Source organism: Wolffia australiana, chromosome 5 (assembly GCF_029677425.1).
Source record: "Wolffia australiana isolate 7733 chromosome 5, ASM2967742v1".
NCBI classification, from domain to species: domain Eukaryota; kingdom Viridiplantae; phylum Streptophyta; class Magnoliopsida; order Alismatales; family Araceae; genus Wolffia; species Wolffia australiana.
The window spans coordinates 3,271,457-3,290,884 of record NC_135839.1 but is presented as its reverse complement, the minus strand read 5'-3'; the positions used below and the strand labels follow the sequence as shown (position 1 = coordinate 3,290,884).

Below are 19,428 nucleotides of genomic sequence, written 5' to 3'. Positions count from 1 at the left end.
TAAATTGCAATAACTTCTAGTAGACAAACCATATCAAATATCAAAATTCGAATTTAATATTTACTTTATGAATTCTAGTGACATAATAACCAGATAACCAGATATAAATGAAGACAAAGTTCAATGTTGTTTAATGTTGTTATAAATGGAAACGAAGTTCAGTCTGGCCAGGATAAGAGCGAATCATGAGTAGACTGATGCACGAGTAAGTGAATATTAAACTGAATAAGGATACATTTTATGAAAATAGGGCAAGTAAGGGTCGAATCCACAAGGAGTAGTAAGTGAGAGTGTAGATTGCATTTTATATATACTTTATAATGGCATTTTATGTGAGTTTGTATTTGTTTGGATTTATTTTTAACTATTTTTTTAACAGAATATAAACAAAGTGAATCAAAACTTGTGAGAGCTATTCTATATTAATGAAAATTTATATTTATTTTTCCTATATGAAGTTCTATTTTTCTTTATGAGTTTAAAAGTTTTTTGATGTTTGTCGGGAAAAAATAATTTTAAGGATAAATAGAGTCTTAGGGTGCCATTTCCGCGGTAAAATTTGGGGGTTATGTCATGCCGTATGGTCGTGGAAAAAATAGTGGATGAAAAAGGCCAACCTTTTTGCTTCGGGAAGCATTTATTTAAGCTGTTTAATGCAATGAAAAGCTTAAGTAAAAGCTATCCATTGGAAAATATAGAAAACAGTGAGAGAAATTAACTAAAATATTTAGGACATTACACAAACCCTGTGGTCACTTCCGCCAAGGGCCATGTGGTGCTATTTTTTCAAGACTCTTGATACCCTTTGATGTCGTCCTCTCAAACTCTTGTAGAACAAGAATGGATCAAACAAATATCCACAATGTGAGGAAAAGTCAAAGATGATATATAAAATGAGGGAATAATAAATTAACCTTAAAGGGTTTGTGATAGCGCAACATCACCGGACGTCATCGAGCCAGCACGCGAGGAGCCTCCGGACGTCATCGAGCCTGCACGCGAGGAACCACCGTCGTCATCGAGCCTGCCACCGCCACTTGTCCAGCCGACACGATGAGCCGCCGTAGCGACACGCGACCCCGAGTTCAAATACTCGGCATGACGCGCGCACACGTCACCTTCGGAGCTGCCACTTTTCCCCTTTCGCTTTTGTTTTGTTTTGTTTTGTTTCGTTTCGTTTCGTATCTTGTGCGCCATCGTGTAGTGAGGGGAAGAGCCCAGATGAGGACGTCTTCCCCTCACATGGGCTGACAAGCCCATTATCTTACTATTTTCCTGTTATTTCTTTGTTGTTAAAAGGGGGCCCACCTTCAACCATTATATAAGGGAAAGAGGTGGGCGCCCAAGACTACTCTTTTCCTGAATTTGACAATTATTTTCATAGAAGTGGAAGAGTCACGTTCGTGAGAGGAAGGACGAAAAAGAAAGAAGAAGAAGAAAAGAAAGGAAGAAGAAAGAAGAGAGGGACTCGCCGCCCACCGTCGGCTGTCGCCGTCACCGCCCGAACGCCGTCGTCAGCCAGGTGGCTGCCACCTGGAGTCGTAACCGCCGCCAACGCCGACCCCGTCATCTGAGCCGCCGCCCGACGCTATCCCCGCCGGCCGTAACCGTCTTCGACCCTACCTCCGCCGCTCGCGCCGTCCTCTGTCGCCGTTCGTAGTTTCTCCGCCGGTCGCGCCGCCGGCCTCCGCCCACTGCCGCCGATCACCCTCCTCTCCACGATCTTACCTCGACCCGGCGCTTCCCCAACCTACCCTCTCTCCCATCCTGCGCCACTGCCCCTTGCGCTCCTCCTTCACCCTTAGTCTTTCTCCCTCCGCCCGTCTGATTCTCCCGCCGACCATTCTCCTCTTTCCATCCGTTCGACTCTCCCGCTGACCATTCTCTCTCTCTTCGCCCGTTTGACCCTTCCGCCGACCCTTCTATCTCTCTCCGCCCCTTTGAGTCTCACCCGATCATCCCCTCCCCGCTGACCCCCCTTCTCCCCACACTCTTGCCACGACCATGTGCTCCACCTACCATTCCCCACCATACTCACACTTCGTTAACCCTCAGATTCTCACCACACCACACCAATCCCTTTCTCACTCTGTCCCGCTTCTTCCCCCCCCGTACTTCTCTACCTTTCCCCGTTGTCGGCGGCTCCTCTTCCCATCCTCACCGATCGCGCCAACCCGAGGTCGCCGCGTCCGTGCTACTACTCTGCCCTCGCGCTGCCTCGATCGCCGCCGGCCACACGCGCAGCGCCCTTGGCAGCACGTCTCCGCATCACACTGCGCGACCGGTCTGATCCACCTTGCACTAGACACGTCCGGCTGATCACTCTCCCTCCCGTCCTTCGTCCCGGCGCCATTCAGCAGTGTGAGCCTCTACTCGGACTGCGACTTCCGGCCGTCCCGACTCTCTGCACCTCTACGGATCTCCGAAGTACGACAATCTGTCGCCAGCGCGACGACGGTACCCTTCACCCGCTCTCCTTTGTCCTTTACGTTATTCAGTATACTTTCGTATTGCCTCCTCCGCGCTCGGGTTAGATAGGTGAGCGTGAGACAGGTTGAGACAACGACGATATCTTTGAGGGTCTTTACCCGTCCGGTACGAGTCGGGAACACCCGACGCGTGTGAGCACATCAGCAGGAATTCCGCGTTTGGTGACGTACTCGCCCTCGACCCTCTCGGGCGAGGGTCAGGAGGCCCATCAGGCTTCACTCAGGCGACCCGTCATTTCCCTAGAGCGGCAATTCATTGCTTGTCGGCGCATGCACGTACCACAGTAAGACTTTCATTTATTTACTTCGTCATTATTTTCTGTCCCTCGCATTCATCGGACGACGTCCATTGTCGTAGACCGACTAGTAGTGATACGACACTGAGCCCATACCCTCGGTGATGACCGGACGACGCTGAGGCGACGTTCGGCATCAATGTGGATGGATAGGATAACTTGAGTTCAAGTCTGGATCTACATTCCCACGTTCCGGGTTTGAAAATAGATATTGCACATTGAAAATGTGGGTTAGTTCCACAATTCTTGCATTCAGTTTACCTGTTTTCTAAGGAGGTTGGAATCGGCTTCTAGAGTGGGCTTCTTGTGTATCTCGCCTCTTCATATGATTTATTAAATGGCTTTTGTTTCTCATTTTCTCCCATGTGTATCCTGTTTTTTTCCTAAATCCTGTTTTTAAATAAAACTCATTAAACGTTTTGAGAATTCTGCTTTAGTCTAAAAGAGTCTAAAAAATATATTATATAAAAGGTTATAAGGGAAATAAATCAGAACTATGTCACTTTATCCTTAAGCTGTGAATCATGCAAGTGCAACTTTAGTTATATTTGGTAAAACACATAGTTTCATGTTACATGATTGAATGAAGAGTATGGCCAAATTTGGTACTCAAATTATAGGTTTTGATGCCTTGATGTGAGGGTACCAAAAAATATATACGTATGACGAATGTTGGGATAGATTGCAATTTAACAGCTGACACATCAGACAATGTATGGACATGTGGGAACTTTTTCTACCCTTTACATGATCCCTTGGAGATAGTTCTGAAGTCATTTAGATGTGTGTAGCCATTAGAAGTATTGGATCGCTGCTACATGGTCTCGAATTCTTGGATCCACGATGGTCTTGAAGTTCTTCTAGATCTTATCATGAACACTCTCTTCTTGGATAATAATAGTTTGCAGGAAGAAAGGGGAAGGGAAGCTGTGGCTAACCCTATGTCACTAAAATACGTGCCCCTCCCTTGTTCATAGTTCACATAAGATTTTTTACCAAATCATATCAAGTAAAATATACCAGCAAGGTTCATATGATCTTATGTGTAACACACTCTAGGCACATGAATCACTCTATTGATAACTTCAGTGGCCATATAAGCACATATAGATTTACTAACCAAGGGTGAGTTTAGTCGGACAGAGAGGTTATGTTTCCATTCCACGGGCTATCAAGGTATACCTTGCGCCTTAGAAAATACCAGGAAGTATTCAAACTCCCTAATGGAGCATTTACTTTCATCAGTTATTGTATATGTGTAATGATCATACATTCAAGAATGCCAACTGATTTCGGATATGGTTGATTGTCAAAGCTTTTTTTGTCATTAAATTAGTAGTGATAATCAAAGTGGATCATTTCAGAACGCATTGTCAAATATTCTCAAGGATTTTACTGCATCTTGTTCCTTGAGTCAATATACTCTTGCACTTAGGGCTGATGAGCCCATATTGACAACTCAAAGGTATTTGTGTAGGTCTCGGTATACATGAGATAATACATGTTTGAAACCCATGATAGAGACTCACTAGCCACAATCAAAATAGATTCAGTCCATCGATGAGATATACTTGGTGTCTTATGGCAACAAATCTGTTATACAATTATGACATGAATATAGATGATTGACATGTAGGTATAACACCATCATACGACTCATTTGGATTAATTCAATGAACCTTTAATCTTTTTTTAGTCTCTCAACATTAACGACAGAAGACCTACCATACTTATTGTAAAAGTATGATTATACAATACTATTTATCTGGGCACTTAGATATTTGTATTGACTATCAATGGAATAAGAATATTCCAAAGACATGTTTAATGAGTAGATATCACTATACTATGTTATTATCGTGATTCACTTTGTCATTTTAATGTATTCATGGACTTCATGATAAACATCACAGGGGAATAATGATGAAGAAATATTTCAATCAACTTAGAGGAATACAAAGTGGCATGATTGCCCTGGGGCCCACAATATAATCATCAGCAATTCCTCTCAATCCGGTTGCTGAACGAGCCTCATGCCTTTGCGGATTCAGCTAAGGTGCTTTTCAAATGTCCTGTAGTGGAAACATTTATTTATCTGTCCCCCAGTTTAGTAGAAACACCCAATCAAAGTGGCCCTTTTATGAGGTATTTATTATACTCGCGAGGAGAATCCCAAGAGGATCTTATTAGCCCCATCTCCCTATATCGAGCCATGTATATATACCTAGTTCATGTAGTGTCTCTAGAAGATCATTTCTCCTTTCACCGTTTTATTTTGTTTAAAAATAAAGTCCTGTAATTTTCACTTTTTCTTATGGATGTGCAGTTCTATTTGAAGTTTCTATTGTTTTGGAAATTTTCATAATACCTAATTGATTTTAAGGTATAACGTAGTCAAAATAAATCAAGAAAATAATGAAAATATTATAGATTACAGATAGTTTGGATCAATAGTTTAATAAAACAGATATATCCACTTAAAAAGTTGGTGACAATCTATTTAGTAGAAAATTAATACAAATACAGATTAATATGCTTTTTGTAGATGTGGTATGATACAATTATGGGATGATACATAATAAAGCAGGCTCTTGATTGTAAATAGAATCTGTACTAAAAGTAGGGGAGTATGGCAATAAATGTGGTTTAAGTTTGCTCCTGAATTAGAGTATGTCAAGTTCAAAGACAAATTTATATGAGTTATTGTTGAAATAATTTTACTGAACAGCGTGAGTTGATGTTTACTAGTTATATCTGACATAATATTTAATTAGCAAAACTTTTAAGGTATGTTATTAACAGCAAGTGGATCAATAAAGATCACGAGTCATGTTTGTATTACTCTCACTGTTAAGATCAATATATTAAGATAGAAGTTGAGCCATAGGCGTTAAAAAATAATGGTTGAGTGCATAACTTAGACATGCAATGAGGGTTTCATGATGTTCTTGGAAAAAAAAGAGATATTTAATTAATTTTCAGTTAGAAGAGACGTATAATAAAAAAATCGATCTGATGTTAGATAATGTAAATTTACTCTTTCGATAAAGTTTTAATTATTGTTTTTTTATTGGAGAAATTAAAGTTAGGTACTTACACGAGGAGCTAAGTCAGAAAATGATAAATAATGAACAAAAATTGGAGGAAAACCTCCTAAAGTTGGAATAAAGGATCCATATGAGGTCTATCTTTGCATAGGTAACTATGGGGAAAGAACTGCATAAAGTAAGAACCTTAGAACTTTGTTTTATGACTTGTCAGCATTTATTGGGCAAAACACTTGGTTGGCCTCGTTGCATACGTCAATAGTTATACACACAAAAAGAGGTATAACACAAGTACAGTGGGACTCGATCATGCAGGGGGCATTCCTCAAAATAGATTCTTTCTCTGCAGGAAAGACTCGGCATACAGATGAGAAACCAAGTTTTTGCTTGTCTAAATAAATGAGAAAAACTTTGATGCCTCGACAGGGATGACGCTTTCGCTCAGAAAAATATATATATTTCAAGTCATACAGTACTTGCGATTGATATCTTCCCAGAAACTTGTAGCGTGTTTATTATTGCGTGGTTGACTTTATAATTTGGAAAGAGAAGTCAGCTGCATAGTTAGTGGTAGGCATCAAAGGCGTTCGATATTTGGGGGTTACTATAATTATCCAAATTTCGTGGCTGGCAAGATGGGTCTGAGTAAATGCCTTGAGCAATGATTAGACGTTGAGTGGGGCTTGGCATGTTGGGTCAGTTACTTCTTATCCATAGGACTCATGGAAATAGAACTGACATAGAAAAAATAACAACTTCTTTCCTGTGATCTCCAGGCGTGTTTGTTGCACCAAAAACTAAGATTGCAGCATGTCAAAAATTGACAAAAATATTGTCAATGGATGTGAGATTCTTGAGAGGGCAGACGGTGAGGGTGGCAACATGATTTGATCTTGATCTGACAATAAACCTTCCACGCACCACGAGTTTACAAGTACGCTTAGTTTGACTTCTTACTTTGATACAGTAAAGATGTAAACATCCCAATTGTATCATACTTGGGCAATCACATTTTCAAGGAAAGATCGAAAAGACATTTTTGCTAAATTCAGAGTGTTCTGATCATATTTATTCTACTTATTTTATTCCTTAATTTATTCTCTTTGTTTTAAAAATAGATAAAATGAAACCAATGTTCTTTAGCTGGGCATGTAATGTACCACTAGGGAGAAATGAGTTATGGATGAAAAAAGGTTAGGGAACTAAATTTTTGATACAAGAAATATACTACTCTGTTAAATAAATTGAAAAGTAGGTCTTCATGTAAATAGTTGGTCTGTATATAGTTACATTTAATAGTTTCTTCACGTGCATCATAAATGCTTTGCAAAAAAACAATATATTCTACACTGAAAGTAATTATTGAAGTACAAAACCATCAGAGATAATATGATTCCTGCTTTAAGTATTAGTTTAATGCAAAATTTTCAGGCTTGAACTAACACGATTCGGTACAATTTTGCTAATAAAAATGGGATGACAAGTTACACTTAAGTTAATCCGATATTTTTATCATCTGTTAGGATTTAGGAAAATCAATCAACTAACGAGAGTTCTATAATACCCTAAAATTATTGTCATTACTACATACATAAATAGTTGTTGGGGTATATAGCCAAAAGACCTCAATATTTGGACACGTAATCGGTACAGACTAGTTTCAAAAGTTGGACTGAATGATATGTGCTTGTATATTGGCTATAAGGATATATGCCTTCCTATGGACAGCAAAAATTTGCATAAACGCATCAAGGCTACAGGGCGATAGCAGTCGTGCTAGCCATATCCCTGGGCTATTTGGATGACACAGATCCAAGTGGTGACTCAAGGGACAGAGCGAAAGCTATGAAATAAGTGCCATTGTTAGTATGTAACTCCTTAACACTTTAAGATTTGTTCCCTCAACTTTCCGAGCCATTTAAGATGTGTTCCCTTTACTTTCCTGACAGCAAGAAAATCGGCTTCTGGCAAATTTGGCAAAGTTTTGAGTATCGACAAACTGCTAATTATGATTTGTTTAGCCAACGAGAGCCACGACAGTTAGATTTTGACTTTTAGATTGAAGTATTAAAAGTGTGTCTTGCCTATGGACAGAAAACAACTATGTTTTATAGGTCAGTGGATGTGGTGAGATCAATGACGGAGAAAAAAAAGCACAACGTTCCCTTGAAAGGTTCCGCTTCGAGATTAGTGATATAGAGGCGGCTTTGAATATTAAAAGCAGTCAAGAAAGGAGACTCGATCTCTTTACAGCATGTTAGGGAAATTGTATTTTTCAGAATTAGGCGAACCATAGTGCGAGATATCAGTACATCACATCCGTCAACTGTTTCGGCCCAATAAAAATCCCATCTCTGCACAGCACAAACAATTGGTTCGAGTGTGAGTGGCTCTGCATTAGCGGGCCCACTGTGGTACTCGACGCAGAATATGTTATTGCATTGTAAAAATAAGGGGGAATACTAACAAACGTCATGAACTCGTGTTTTTGTCAGCCCAACGGCACAAACTTTTGGTCTTGTTCATAAAATAGCACGGGCCAATAAGAAGACGCCAAGTGGCGCCTTCTTATTTTTTGCCAGCGATGGTCAACTGCTGATGTGTTAGCCACCGTGGTAGCCAGGTGGACTCCACGGTGGCATCCACGTCAGCAGCCGCCCCCGACGCCGCCCGTCACTGTCCGCCGACGCCGCGGACCTCCGGCCGCCGCCGACACGGCCCGTCTCCGTTCGCCGACGCCGCGGACCTCCGGCCGCCGCCAACGCCGCCCGTCTCCGTCTGCCGATGCCGCTCGTCTCTGGCCACCGCCGACACCGCCGACGCCGCCCGTCTCCGTCCGCCGACGCCGCCCGTCTCCGGCCACCGCAGACGCCGACCTCCAGCCGCCGCCGACGCCCCCCGTCTCTCTCTCTCTCTCTATCTCTATCTATCCATCTGTTTCTATCTCTCTCTCTCTCTTCGCGCCGTTTTCGCCATTTTTCTCTCCTCGCAACGCTGCAACGTCGTTCTCTCTCTGGAATATCGATTTTCACTCCTTCCTCAACGCCAAATCATCTTTCATCACGTTTGATTTTTCGCCCGCCGACAAATGTCAAACCGCAGAGAAGAAGGGCGAAGAGGAGGAGGAGGAGGAGGAGAAGAAGAAGAAGAAGAAGGAGAAGAAGGAGAAGGAGAAGGAGAAGGAGGAGGAGGAAGAGGAGGAAAAGGAGGAGGAGGAGAAGGAGAAGGATAGATAGAGATAGAGAGAGAGAGAGATAGAAACAGATGGATAGATAGAGATAGAGAGAGAGAGAGAGACGGGGGGCGTCGGCGGCGGCCGGAGACGGACGGTGTCGGCGGACGTAGACGGGCGGCATCGGCGGCGGCTGGAGACAGGCGGCGTCGGCGGCGGCCGGAGGTCCGCGGCGTCGGCGAACGGTGACGGGCGGCGTTGGCGGCGGCTGCTGACGTGGATGCCACCGTGGAGTCCACCTGGCTGCCACGGTGGCTAACACGTCAGCAGTTGACCACCGCTGGCAACAAAATAAGAAGCGCCACTTGGCGTCTTCTTATTGGCCCGTGCTATTTTTTGAACAAGACCAAAAGTTTGTGCCGCTGGGCTGACAAAAACATGAGTTCATGACGTTTGGTTGTATTCCCCCTAAAAATAATACTTTCCGTACCCCTGTCTCTTTCAATAACATAAATCAAACGAGAGAACTCATTTGCATCTACAAAATAACCCCGAAATCCATATGGAACCATCATGGCCAGAGGATGAGAGTGGACGTGGTCGCTACGTTACTGGGCACCTTTCATGACGCTGATACAAATGAAATCCGAAACCTATACACTCTAACAGATCACTCTCTATCCATGTATCTCTCTGTCCTCTCTGTCCCTAACGCTGGCTCTTCCTGTATACTTCTCTCTCTCTCTCTCACTATCTCTCTCTCTTCCGTTCGCTCTCTGTCACTCTTATGTCTCTTCTTCTATGTATCTCTATCTAGCTCTCTTTCTCTCGGTCGGTTTCCGTTTCTGCCTGTCAATCTATATGTCACTGTGCCCCTATATATCTTTCTCCCCCTATAAATATATGTTTGCCTCTCTCTGTCTCTTTGCGTCTCTGTCTATCTCTATGTCCCGCTCTCTCCATATATCCGTATCTCTGTTTCTCTATATCTTTCTCATTCTCACTGTCCCTCTTTTCCTTATATATCAACGACCCCTGTTCTTACCCATACGGTACAAAACCCATTCTCGATGAAATTCGATATTCCTTTTATTTCAGACACGTTGACGAATGATTACATTTTCGCACATATGTAAACTGGTCTATTCATGGTGATCTTTATTGCCAATCGGCAGCTGTTAACTAGGAGTATCACCCCCAACGGCGATATGAACTCTTGTTTATAATTTGAAAAGCCGAACAGTATTACATGTTTCAGACCAGGACTCATACACAGTCCGACATGATGGTGCAAGAAAATCTCCTAACAGAAAGTCCCCTTGTCTTCTACACTTTTTCCGACACCAGAAAAACTAAAAACGTAGTAAATTCCTTTCGAACGACGGACTACTGACTAATGCTGACTTACACTTGGTTCTACCCTCAAGTACCAAAATGTCAAACGCCCAGGCAAATGTAATATACGAGAGTAACGGGCAGTGCAATCAGCATTCCGAAGATTACCCTGCGTAAAAATTGCCAGTTACAGTACGCTTTATCTGCTTTCAGATCTTCTAGTTTTTGGATTCTTCTTCGGTCTTACCCAGTACTGAATACCGTGGGAAGGACGTCGTAATCCTTGGCGAAGACGAAGGTCACGATTCCTTGCGGCAACGCCGCCTAACGATGGCACCAGAGTAAGAATTCGGACTGAGCAAAAGAATTCTAAACTTGTTTATCATTACCTGCACGATTGCGACGCGGAGAACGGTCCCTCTTAGGCCAAAAGCGAAGCACACCGCCGCCATGACCGCCGGCCCGGTGAAAAACCTCATCGCCATGGAGAAGATTGCGGTGGATCTCCCACAGGCTATTATCTTAGGCTGGAGCGCAATGCACAATCCTGGGGATCACATAACTGAAACTGTTACTGTCAGGATAAAATGTTCAGGCTGAGTCAAGAAGCAAACTAAGGTCCCTTGCTTTCAGCTATAGTCTATCTTGCATCAGTAGGCACCTGAATCTTACGAGAGTGTCAGATCTTGGTTTCAGGTTTGGTGGACACGACAATATAAGAAATGGTCTAGATATGAGTTATCAGTTTTCGCACAATAGTCAGCGCGTGAATCTAAATGAAGTACCAGACTTAGGTTTAGAGGGTTATTTATATGACAAAAGAAGTAAACTCACTGCTCTCAGTTGTAGGCCTTACAAGCTTATATCATAGTGAAATTGGAGCTACGTGGCAGGTTTTTTATACAAGAGAACAAAACTAGTCCCTTGGCAATCAGCTATAGGTTTCAAAGCTCTCGAATCTTAGTGAGGAGTCAGAGATAGGTAAGATATTTGTTGGAGCTCAGAAAAGAAGTAGCACCCTGGTTATAGTGCGCGCTTAAATCCTAACACAGTACCAGAGTCACCCCTGGAGTTGTTGGAGATCAAAAGAGAACAATAGTCCTTGTTTTCAGCGATAACTTCGAGCACAGTGGTAGTCACAGGACTTGGAATGGCTGGCAAGAAGTGGAAAAAACGGATAAAATAATGAAAGAAGAAGCTTAAACGCACCCAGGCTAAACATGGCCATTCCCAGCCCAGCATCGGAGAGAATCGAGATGGACTTCTGCACTACTCTGGGCATCCCAATATGCCATCTGCAAATCAAATGAACCGGTGAGGAATCTCAATCCTAACAGAATGACCAAAAAGATTGAACCCAGAGCAAGAGTGTTTATTCTCCTCGTAGATTTTTTCTCGGTAGTGTATTGACCTGTGAACTTACCTGAATGAGACGAGAGACCATGCCAAGCCTGCTACGCTGCAGTATGTGTTTGGGTTTCGAAGGAGTTTCCTCAACATCGTGATAAGTATTGTCTTCGTCATCATCCGCGCTGTTGGCAGGTGCTACACGTTCCCCGCTGCATCCTCCATTGCAAGCGAGCTAGATCTTTCCTCACCTCCTTTCGCCGCTTCTGGCAAATGGTTTGGCAAGAGTAAAAAAAAAGAGCGACAAGCGTTTCAGCCATTACCTGATAATAACGAGTCAGGATCATGGGCAGATGACGACGGGAACATGATGGGGCCAAACCCACCACCTGTCTGGGCCTTGTCTTAGAGGAACAACCCGTTACCCGTTCAATCTCCGCTCTTTTATTTACCTTTACCCCAAACTCCGTCATCGTCTATGTCCAACAACCTGAACGAAAACGGGGCTGGACGGAACACATAAAAATCATTCAGTTCACAAGCGATGACTTAGATCGATGACATGGCTGAAGATTCCAGAAGAAAAGTCTGTTATTCTGTTTTTTTCAGTTTCTCTCCCCCCCACGTGTAACTAACTGTCCTTTACTATAAATAGGACAGAACTCTTAGTGCTAAATACAGAACGATTTTTCTCTTGTTAATATCTTGATTCTTCCTTCTTCTTGAAACTGTTCTTGAGAGGAGATCATCTTCTTGAAGCAAGGAGATCAAGGTACCAGCAGAGAGATTTCTACAGCTGCGAGGATTGAAAACACTTGTAAACGTGATCGGCGACTACTGATGTAACTGTGCAAGACGAGCGGATGAAAAGGAAAAACGGCAAAATAGGCACCTCTAGGATGCGAGACTGTCAAACGTATCTCCGTCGCGGCTTCATGTGGCACTGACAATTCGTCTGTGTTCCGCGCAAACGTGGGAAGCTCTCTCAAGGTCTGCGGAGAGCTGGCGATGGAGCTCTCGTCTCCTGGCACAATCATTGTTATGTAGCTGCCAGATGACTTGAAAGGGTCTTCAGCGCCGGGGTATCAGACCAAAAGTAGAGCCTGGGCGGTCCTGTACTCGTAGAGGAAGAGGAGAACCGTGTGAAGGTATCAAGCATTGACCTTGGATACTTCTGGAAAAAACTGGAAATATCCAAAAAACACAAACCTTCCAGAAGCAACATGGAAGTATCTGGAAATCTCTCTCGCTCTCTCTGTCTCTCTCGGAGGATCTTTCTAGAGATCTCAATGTTTTTGTAGAAGCATCCATTGGTGCCTATATAAGCACCATCGAAGCCCCTCATTTTAACGAAGTGATGTCACAAGCCATTGTGTGCGTGATAAGGAGCAAGATCAAAGAATGAGTGAAGGTCTCGAGTGAGTTGTGGAGAGCTTTGTCCTTCATCTCCTGTATTTTTCTCTGTGTAGTGAGAGTTCTTGTTCAACTAGTTCCAAGCTTTAATTACCTACATTTGGCATTAGAGCGAGTCTGATCCAAGGGAGTTGCTACCATGCCAAAGAAGGGAGAGATGCCATCGCAAGCTTGTGGACCTTCCTCGAGTGATAGGGAGTTTGTTGTTGCCGGTTCTGGATCAAGCAAGGGGCTGGGTGATCCAGTCACTTCGAGTCGTCTGTAAGACAAACTGCCTGGTGTGGGCTATGAGGATGCAAGTGCATCTTGAAGCGCATGCTTTACGGGAGATGGTTGAGTCCGATACTGTGTCAAGGAAGAAGGATTGTCAGGCCTTGTCCGTAATCTTTGGAGCATTGTCCGAAGACATCCTGGCACAGCTGGATATTTTGAAGACTACCAAGCAAACGTGGGAGTTCTTGAAGACAAGGCATGTGGCAGCCTCTCGAGTGATCAAGGCAAGAGTTCAAGCTCTTAGACGTGAGTCTGAGCCCATGGTCATGGGAGAAGAAGAGCCAATAGTGGATTTTTCTGGAAAGCTTTGAAAACTCACTACACAACTAAGAAGTCTGAGGGAGACCGTTGAAGAGAGTGATTTGGTCGCCAAGTTTCTTTGCTCAGCACCTGCCAAGTTTGATGCCATTACTTTAGCCATTGAGCAATTTGGAGACATGGACTCAATGACACTTGAAGAGTTGGTTGGTTCATTGAAGATCCATGAGGATAAACTCGGTGATCGGCAAGCTCGAAAGGAGGAGCAACCTCCACTATCAAAATCTTTCAAGAAGAGTAAGGAAAATTATGGCGAAGGATACACTAGAAGAGGTCGTGGACGTGGCCGAAGAGGAGGAAGAGGAGGAAGAGGAGGAAGAGGAGGAAGAGGAAGAGGAAGAGGAAGAGATGAAGAAAGATCAAGTGAAAATGCCTTTGAAGGAAAACCTTGAGTCAAGTCAAAGGTAAAATGTTATGATGGTGGGAAACTTGGACACTTTGCCTATGAGTGCTACAAATGAAAGGAGGAGAATGTCCAAGTAGCAGAAGTTGAGGAGAAGCAACAACCTACTCTGCTTATCGTCACTACGGAGGTTCCCGGAGAGCTTCTACTCCAAGGGGTCACTAAGAAAAGACAAAATGAAGGTATGTGGTACCTAGATAATGGTGCTAGCAATCATATGACAGGTGATCGAAATTTATTTCAAGAGCTGAATGAAGTCTCGCATGAAACCATAAGATTTGGGGATGGATCTACTACAAAGATAGGCGGCCGAGGGTGGATCCTACAACATTGTCAAGATGGAGGCCAATGGAGGATAGACAACGTCCTCTATGCTCCCAAGTTTGAATCTAATATTCTGATTTTGGTTCAATTTGACGAGCAACACTGTCAAATACTGAGGGAAGGTGGGTTCGTAACCATACACGATAAACAAGGGAAACTCTTGCTAAAGGTGAAGGCAAGTGCTAGCAGGTTATATCTATTGAGTTGAACCCAGTGTTGAATTGCCTCACTATGGAAGATACTTGAGAGTCAAGTTGGTCAATGCACATGAGGTATGGACACTTAAACTTTCAATCTTTAAAAATGTTATCCTTGAAGCATATGATAAAGAGAGTTCCTCAAATAGAGGACCCTAAGGAATTCTGTTGGGATTGTGTTGCAAGTAAGCAACATAGAAGTCTATTCCCATCTGTTGCCTCATATAGAGCAAGTAGACCCCTGGAGATGATCCATGGAGACATGTGGACCTATTTCCCAGCCACATTCGGAGGGAGTAAGTATTTCTTGCTACTAGTTGACGATTTCTCTAGACGCATGTGGTGGCGATGTTAAAACAAAAGAGTGAAGCCCTCCGCTCTTTTGTCAAGTTCAAGAATTTGGCTGAAGCAGAGAAGGGAGTAAAAGTAGGATGCTTGAGAACTGACCAAGGAGGAGAGTTCACGTCATCAGTTTTTTTGAAATTCTGCACTGAGCATGGAATCCAGCTACAGTTCTTAGCACCTTACTCTCCTCAACAAAATGGGGTGGTTGAGAGGAGCAATAGGACTATCATGGATATGGTAAGGAGTATGTTAAAATATAAGAATCTTCCACAGGAGCTTTGGGGAGAAGCTGTTAATACAAGTGTGTATATTTTGAACCGAGCTCCTGCTCGAAGCTTGGATGGAGCCACACCATATGAGGCATGGACAGGAGTAAAGCCAAATGTGGAGCGCTTAAGAATCTTTGGATCTTTGGTGCACGTGAAGACCTTGGGAGAAAGATTACAGAAGCTACAAGACAAAAGCAAGCCAATGGTGTTTATTGCGTATGAAGTTGGCACGAAGGGCTATAAATGTTATGACCCACGGTCAGGTTGGGTGCATGTTAGTCGAGACGTGATCTTCGAAGAAAATGGGCAATGGAATTGGAGCAGTCAAAATACACAACATGAAGGTACATTTTGCTCTCCAAGTTCCTTAATCTTCACAAGTGACGATGGGAATCAGGTAGATCAAGTCCCTCTACCTAACGATCATTCGGATTATGGAGATGCTCGAGAGGAAGAAGCAGTAGGCAGGGAGGAAGATCACTCAGCTACTGAAGAGAGCATCCCTAGAAGATTTGTTAGTCTTGATCGAGTTTACTAAGGGACAGAAGAAATAAGTCTAGCCCCAGAAATGTGTTACTTGAATCGAGAAGAACGAAGTTCATATCAAGATGCATCAAAGGAACCTGTTTGGGTAAATGCAATGGAAGAGGAGCTAGATGCAATAGAGAAAAATGGGTCTTGGGAAATGGTAACTCCTCCACCTTGATGCAAGCCCATAGGCCTCAAATGGGTTTATAAAGTGAAGAAGAATGCTGGAGGTGATATAGGAAGGCATAAAGCTAGACTTGTGACAAAGGGCTACATGCAAAAGTATGGCATTGACTATGAGTAGGTATTTGCTCCAGTAGCCAGAATGGAGACTATACGGGTATTATTGGCCCTAGCAGTGCAAGGAGGATGGCAAGTTCACCGTATGGATGTCAAAACTGCATTTCTAAATGGCGACCTGGAAGAAGAGGTATACGTGAGTCAACCCGAGGGATATGTGAAGAAGGGAAGCGAGCACATGGTTATGAGACTAAGGAACGCTCTTTATGGACTGAAGCAAGCACCCAGGGCCTGGCACACTAAATTAGACAAGTATTTGAGATTGCTCGGTTTTCATAGAAGTACTCAAGAGCATGCAGTCTACTTCAAAGGATCAGGTACCTCACACTTGATAATTGGAATATACGTTGATGACCTAATCATCATAGGGTCAGAGTACCCGCTTATCGAAAAGTTCAAGACCAAGATGAAGGGCAAGTTTGAGATGAGCGACCTTGGTCTACTCACGTCATACCTCGGAATCAAAGTCGTACAAGAGCCCAGTCAAATCAAGTTGAGCCAAAAGAACTATGCATTTAAGATATTATAAGAAAATGGGATGTTTGAGTGCAATACAGCACAAACGCCTCTAGAGGTTTGATGTAAGTTTGGTGAAGGAAAAGGGTCATCAATGAATCCTAAAAGTTATCGAAAATTAATGGGGAGCTTGAGGTACTTAACTCACACTAGACCAGATCTTATGGTCGCAGTTGGCTTTCTCAGCAATATATAGAGAATCCAACTACTGAATATATGGCCCCAGCTAAAATAATTTTGAGATATGTGAAGGGCACATTGGACCTTGGTCTAGTCTACAAGAGAGGAACACAAGGAATGGAGCTTATCGGTTATATTGAAAGAAACTATGCAGGAGACCCAGATGATAGGAAGAGCACAAGTGGGATGTTTTTTTCTTGGGATCCAACATCGTATGCTGGTCTACTCAAAAGCAGAAGATAGTTTCTCTTTCATCATGCGAGGCTGAATACATAGCAGCGAGCACGGCAGCTTGTCAAGGATTATGGTTGGCCAGACTGATCGGTGAGATAATGCAAGTGGAGCCGATATCAATGACACTTTTGGTGGACAACAATTCAGCCATTGCTCTGTCAAGGAACCCGGTATTTCATAGCAGATTGAAGCACATCGAAACTAAGTACAACTTCATAAGATATTGCCTCGAAGAAAGAAAGATGGAGGTAGAGCATGTCAGCTCGGAGATGCAGCTTGCAGACATACTTACGAAGGTGTTAGGAAGACAAAAATTAAAAGAACTCTGTCAACGATTGGGTATACAGAGGATAGCAGATGGCATCATGCTTGGGAGGGAGACCGAAGGTATCAAGCATTGACGCTGTATACTTCTGAAAAAATCTGGAAATATCCAAAAAACACAGACCTTCCAGAAGCAACATGGAAGTATCTGGAAATATCTCTCTCTCTCTGTGTCTCTCTCGGAGGATCTTTCTAGAGATCTCAATGATTTTCAAGAAGCATCCATTGGTGCCTATATAAGCACCATAGTAGCCCCTCCTTTGAGCTAAGTGATAGCACAAGCCAGTGTGTGCATGATAAGGAGCAAGAGCAAGTGCGTTGTGGAGAGCTTTGTATTTCATCTCCTGTATTTTTCTCTGTGTAGTGAAAGTTCTTCTTCAACTAGTTCCAAGCCTCCATCACCTATACCGTGTACCACACAACACACTGTAGAACAACAATCTGAACCATGAGGCTGGCGGAAGAATCCCCGTACATCGCTGTAAGCAAGGGGATTCTTACGACGAGCGTGTTGGGGAGGGTGCCGAGGGAGAAGGCGGAGATTGCCAAATCGAGAACACCGCCGCGAAGAGAATGATGATCTTTTGGAGCGAATCGGCGACGATGAAGTGAAGCTTCATCTAGTATGGGTCGTTGGAGGCGATGCAGTGGAAGGAAAGCAAAGGCACAGCGAAGATGGCGACGAAGCGGTTTATACCGGCGCACTGCTCCGGCTAGAAGATAGCCCACCATCGGACAGAGCCGTTGGCCAAGATCATGGCCACGTACAGCGGCATTATTGCCTCCATTACGGTGTAGAACTCCGCCCCGGTGATCATGGAGGTACGAGGGAAGCAGGTGAAAGGGGTGTTGTTATTCGACTGTTCGTCTGTGAGGGACACCTTTGAAGTGGGTTGAGTCGACTTATAGGGCCGGTGAGACCCGCTTCGCCTCCTGGAATATCGGTAGGCGCCAAAAATACTGAGTACGAGAAAGAGAAAGAGAGAGGATGGTTAGAAAAGAAAATGAAAGCGATAGATGCGGGGGAAAGAGATCCGGAGAAGGCAAGAGAGATCTCACGAAGAATGCGCGCGCGAGGGAGATAGAGAGTAAGATGGCAAGGAAGATACGGATAAACAAAAAGGAGGAAGAGATGAATGAGAGAAAGATATGTAGCACAGTGATGCTACTATGAGATAAAGTGGAAGAAATGGGCTGGAACGGAGAGGGCAGGGACCGGTAGAGAAAGAGAGAAAGATCTGGAAAGGAATGGAGGGGAGACAGACGGAAAGATAGAAAAAGATCTGGAACGGAATGGGCGGGAGAGAGGAGAGGAGATAAGAAAGAAAAAGAGTTTCGCAGAGGGAAATGAGAAAGAAAAGAGGGCGGACGAAGAGAGGGAATGAGAGAGAGATGGATGTGTATATATAATAACGAAGGACGGAGACAGTGAAGCCCTCAGAGGTCTCACCATAAATATGCAATAATGTAATAAACAAATCAGGATATAAGATATGGTGAAACCACCCATGTCTCATAAGGAACAAAAAATGAGTGGCCATGCTTGATTAGTTCTAAATTTTGTGTTTGCCCACATCCACTAATATACATTGAACCCAAAAGTACACGTCGCGTGAGAATCAGAGCGTCAGAGGTCCCATTACGAATATATAACAAACTAACAGCCCTTGGTTTCGCCAGGGGTTACCCAACGGGACACTTGAGCAATTTGCCGGTATTAAATACAATCATAGTTGACCGAACTTCTTTCCTTTTTTTACACAGCCGACATCGGAAGGTACCAAAGGTTAAAACTAAGAGTAAGCTTTTAGATTGTTTTCTCTATTTATATGATCCGGCCGGCAACAAAGAATTAGCACGTATTGTAAATTACTTTATATTTACTGTTCGCCGCCCTCTCATTTGTATCCGTTCAACTCAAAATGCTAGGCAAGTCTAGAGTTAAATCCTGGAAACATAGCAGTGCAACGTTGATATCCTTAACTAGGACAAACAGATAACACAATGAATTTTTTTTTCAAAAAAGACCCTGTTGTCTGAAGAATATTACATACACACTCTGCAAATCGAATGTTGACCCAACTTCAAGATAACATTTTAGGCTTAAAGAAGAAGAAG

At 43.4% G+C, this 19,428-nt stretch overlaps 1 long non-coding RNA gene and 1 pseudogene across 2 annotated transcripts; one reads left to right on the top strand and one right to left on the bottom strand.

Moving 5' to 3' along the window:
• The first annotated feature begins 1,359 nt into the window (after nucleotides 1-1,359).
• On the top strand, nucleotides 1,360-5,125 carry LOC144703844 (uncharacterized). Its single transcript, XR_013581648.1, has 2 exons — nucleotides 1,360-2,457; nucleotides 4,699-5,125. It is a non-coding gene; the product is annotated as an uncharacterized LOC144703844 (long non-coding RNA).
• A 5,098-nt stretch (nucleotides 5,126-10,223) lies between these two features.
• On the bottom strand, nucleotides 10,224-19,144 carry LOC144702960 (auxin efflux carrier component 7-like; annotated as a pseudogene). Its single transcript, XR_013581430.1, has 7 exons — nucleotides 17,719-19,144; nucleotides 11,938-12,009; nucleotides 11,763-11,884; nucleotides 11,549-11,634; nucleotides 10,729-10,886; nucleotides 10,587-10,663; nucleotides 10,224-10,508 (listed from the first exon to the last, which is right to left on the bottom strand). The product of XR_013581430.1 is annotated as an auxin efflux carrier component 7-like (transcript).
• Nucleotides 19,145-19,428: the final 284 nt, after the last annotated feature.